Below are 4,320 nucleotides of genomic sequence, written 5' to 3'. Positions count from 1 at the left end.
TTTTCCTGGTGTCTGATTCTGGGGAGGAAGCCAGAAACATAGATTTGATCCAGGAATCAAGATAATGCTGGCTGGGCCTTTGAGATATTCTTCAAGTCCTTTAAATCAAGACCATTATAGATTCTCCAGGAGTAAATATGTAAAAATGTCCATGAATGAAGAATTATTTTCCTCTTCTAAATGACTGTACCACCAAAGAACTGCCTATCAATAATCTCTTTCAGCTCTAAGACAAGGTGTCTTTCCCTCTATTCATGCAAAGTGGAAAGTGAACACTTAAAGAGAAATAATTATCGATGATGGAAAAATTAGAAAATGTATAGTGCTCCGAAGGTTTCCTTCTAATCTAAGGGTCATCAAGTATCAATTATCTCCCTGGGAAAAGCCCAAACCATTTTAAAGCATAAGGTTGGGGTGGGGAGACTGGTTAGCTCATTGCAGTTTTGTCTTGTCCACTGGCTCCTTTCAAGCAGTAAACTTGAGCCTCCACCTTTGACTGCTGCCCAGCCTGGGTGAGTTTTGACTTGTAGCAGATGGCCTTCCATTCGCTAGCCACGGGCCAAGCTAGGAATGGAATGGGTAGGCCTCTGCTTGACTCTCCCTCCCGTAGTCGAGACTGGTAGAGGACTGGAAACTCTCCAGGTGTGACCCTGAGAGGGGTCATTGCAGTAGACACTGTGTTTATTCAGCTGCAGTGTATTAAAAAAATTCCCTAATCCAATTTGCCAAAGTGTGGGCTGGTTTGTATATGGCTACTCCATTTCTGCTCACCAGCTCATTAAATCAATCAATCTGTGGTATGTATTAAGGACCTACTATATGCAGAGCACTGTACTGAACTCTTCGGGGAGTTCACTAAAATAGAACTGGTAGACACATTCCTTGCCCACTGCGAGCTTACAATCTAGAGAGCGTTCTCTGGCTTCTTCCTGACCACCCCAGTCATATCACCCCATTGTCATACCCCCTTATGTGTGCTTCTTTATCTTTGTTTTAAATATTTATTTATTTTTTATTTATAAATAATATTACATATAAATATAATTTTTCTCTTTTTTCCAATTATTTTATCAATATTATTACTCTTTCACCTATTGTTCATTCATCAATTTGCATTTCCTTGGCTTCCTACAATTCTGCAAATCCTTGGAGGGAAGAGATGGCTTCTTAAATTTCTTTTGTGTGTTCTTAAAGCACCTAGGATGAACACTCAGGCAAACTCTTGGTGATGATGATGACGAAGATGATGATGATGATATACTTCATGATCACATTCATGCCTTCGTCTTCAAAATGTGGTGACAACACCCTTTCTACCCCCAAGGATAATGCTTTATATTGATCGAACCTGCCTACATGTGAAGATGTGACTTTCACATCAGCTTTTAATGAAAGCACTTTTCCAGTTAGAGCCAGGAAGAATGGCTAAGCTCCCAGATCTGATGTTATCCTGCTGAGATCGTCAAGCAAGGATGGGATGGTTGGCTAATTGCTTTAGTGAAGGTAGGAAAAAAAAAAAGAAATCCTAGAGGATTTCAAGGAGGTGTCCACGATTCATCACCGTCCTACATAGACTGAGATCTCTACTTAGACTGTGAGCCTCATGGGGGACAGGGACTTTGCCGACCCAATTATCATACATCTACCCCACCACCTTGAACAGGGCTTGACACATAGTAAGCACTTACTAAACATCGTAATTCATAAAGGACAAGACCCTAAGGCAGAAATTGTTAGGACTGTACTCAGATCTCCATTAAATGATTAACTATTAAATAAACATTATTATATTTAATAGATATCAACTATTGAACACATTAACTATTTATTAAATAGTTAAATAATAAATACAAATATATATGTGGTATCATATATTATTTGATAATGTATACAATATAATATATAATTCTATATATGTCATAAATTTAAATAACATAATAGTAAAAATAAATAATAGTTAATATTAAATATATCTACTATTGAATATTAACTACTAAACTAAACTCTATTAAACTCTATGTTATATATTTAAATAACATAATAATGAAAATAAATGATAGTTAAATAATATTAAATATATCTACTATTGAATATTAACTATTAAACTAAACTCTATTAAACTAGAGTTTCATAGCAATAATCATATTTATTGAGTGCTTACTGTAATAATAACATTTATTGAGTTCGTACTGGGTGTAGTGCTTTGTGCTCCAAACACATGTCTGACACATATCCTCCCAATAAGGGGCTAACATTCTAAAGGGGGAGACAGGAGTAAATAGAGTTTCAAATACAGTAGTTGGATAATGATGATGATAATAGCTATGTCAAGCTCCCTCTAGACTGTGAGCTCATTCTAGGCAGGGAATGTATCTGCTCATTCTGTTGTACCCGACTCTCCCAAGTACTAAGTACAGTGTTCTGCCTATAGTAAGTGCTCAATAACTACAAAAGATTGATTGATAAGCACAACTCCTGAGTAAATATAGGTAAGTAGCAGTTCTAGTGATGAATGATGGGTTTATATGACTTGGGGTGCTGCGAATTAATCATGGAAGAGTGATTGGAGAAGATGGGATTTTGGGAGGGGTTTGAATATGGGGAGGGGTGGGTTCAAAAAGGGTTTGGGTAAATTCATGGATAAACATCTCAGAGGAGGCAATTAGAGGGAAAAGCTAGAGACGTTAGAGACATTATGCTATCAATGCAATTAGATTGCAGAGAGGGAGATTTCAAGCAACCACTTGCTTGACTGTGGGAATCAGATTACTGAATTATCCTTCTCCCTTAGCTCTCCTATCAGAGTGACATAAATGGAGCTGTCAAGAATTAATGAAAATAATTGTGAGTTTTGTTATGTACTTACTGTGTGCCAAGCACTGGGCTGTGTTCTGGGGTAAATCTGATACAGTCGCATCAGACACAGTCCCTTTCCTACATGGGAGTCACAGTCAAAGGGGAGAGGGAACAATGATTTAATCCCCATTTTACAAACAACGAGGAGTGATAACTGTGGTTTTTTTAAGGACTTACTATGTGCCAAACAGTGTTCTAAATGCTGGGGTAGATACAAGATCATCAGATCGCACATGGGGTTCATGGTCTAAGTAGGAGGGAAGACAGGTATTGAATCTCTATTTTGTAGATGAGGCAACTGAGAGACAGAGAAGCTAAGTGGCACGCTCAAGGTCACATAGGACGTGGCAGAGCCAGGATTAGATCCCAGGTGTTCTGACTTCCATGCTCTTTCCCCTAGACACACTTCTCCTCTACTGAAGAAACTGAGGCCCAGAGAAGTTAAGTGACTTGCCCAAGTTCAGCCAGAAGCAGTCGATCGGTAGAATTTATCGAGTACTTACTGTGTGCAGAGAGCTGTTCTAGGCCCTTGGGGAAGTACAGTACAATAGAATAGGTTTTCAGTGACCACTGTCCTGAGGAGATTGCAATCTAGTGGGGGCGACAGATATTAAAACAAATTACAGATAGGAGAAGCAGCAGAGTATATAAACAAGTAAATAAGTGTTGTGGGCTAGGAGTGAGGTGTCCACCAAAGTACTTATGGAGATATTTATTCATTCAATCCTTTTATTGAGCGCTTTCTGTGCACAGAGCACTCTACTAAGCGTTTGGGAAGTACAATTCAGCAACAGAGACAATCCCTACCCAGCAGTGGGCTCACAGTCTAGAAGGGGGGAGACACATCAAAACAAGTAAACTGGCATCAATAGCATTAGTATTAATAAGTAGAATTATAGACATGCACATCATTAATTAAATAAATAGAATAATAAATAGGTACATATATACACAAGTGCTTTGGGATGGGGAGGGGAGTAGAGCAGATGGAGGGAGTCGGGGTGATGGGGAGGGGAGGAGGAGCAGAGGAAAAGGGGCAACAGTCTGGGAGGGTTCCTGGAGGAGGTGAGCTTTCAGTAGGGCTTTGCAGGGGGGAAGTGACTGCTTTGGAGGATTTGAGAAGGGAGTGCATTCCAGGCCAGAGGTAGGATGTGGACCAGAGGTCGACGGTGAGATGGGTGAGATCGAGGCCCAGTGAGGAGGTTAGCGGCAGAGGAGCAGTGTGTGCAGGCTGGGCTATAGAAGGAGAGAAGGGAGGTGAGGTAGGAGGGACAGGGGGATGGAGAGCTTTAAAGCCAATACTGAGGACTTTTTGCTAGATACAAAGGTTGATGGACAACCACTGGAGATTTTTGAGGAAGGGGGTGACATGCCCAGAGCGTTTCTGTAGAAAGATAATCTGGGCAGAAGAGTGAAGTGTAGACCAAAGTGTGGAGAGACAGGAAGTTGGAAGATCAAAAAGGA

At 40.1% G+C, this 4,320-nt stretch overlaps 1 non-coding gene across 1 annotated transcript; it reads right to left on the bottom strand.

The window, feature by feature from the left end:
• Positions 1-522: 522 nt before the first annotated feature.
• LOC114814459 lies at positions 523-660 on the bottom strand. The gene has a single exon (XR_003762252.1). It is a non-coding gene; the product is annotated as a small nucleolar RNA SNORA7 (small nucleolar RNA).
• Between the last annotated feature and the right edge of the window lie 3,660 nt (positions 661-4,320).

The sequence above is a fragment of the Ornithorhynchus anatinus genome, chromosome 9, assembly GCF_004115215.2.
Source record: "Ornithorhynchus anatinus isolate Pmale09 chromosome 9, mOrnAna1.pri.v4, whole genome shotgun sequence".
Classification (NCBI taxonomy): Eukaryota; Metazoa; Chordata; class Mammalia; order Monotremata; family Ornithorhynchidae; genus Ornithorhynchus; species Ornithorhynchus anatinus.
This window is presented reverse-complemented; position numbering and strand designations above follow the sequence as displayed.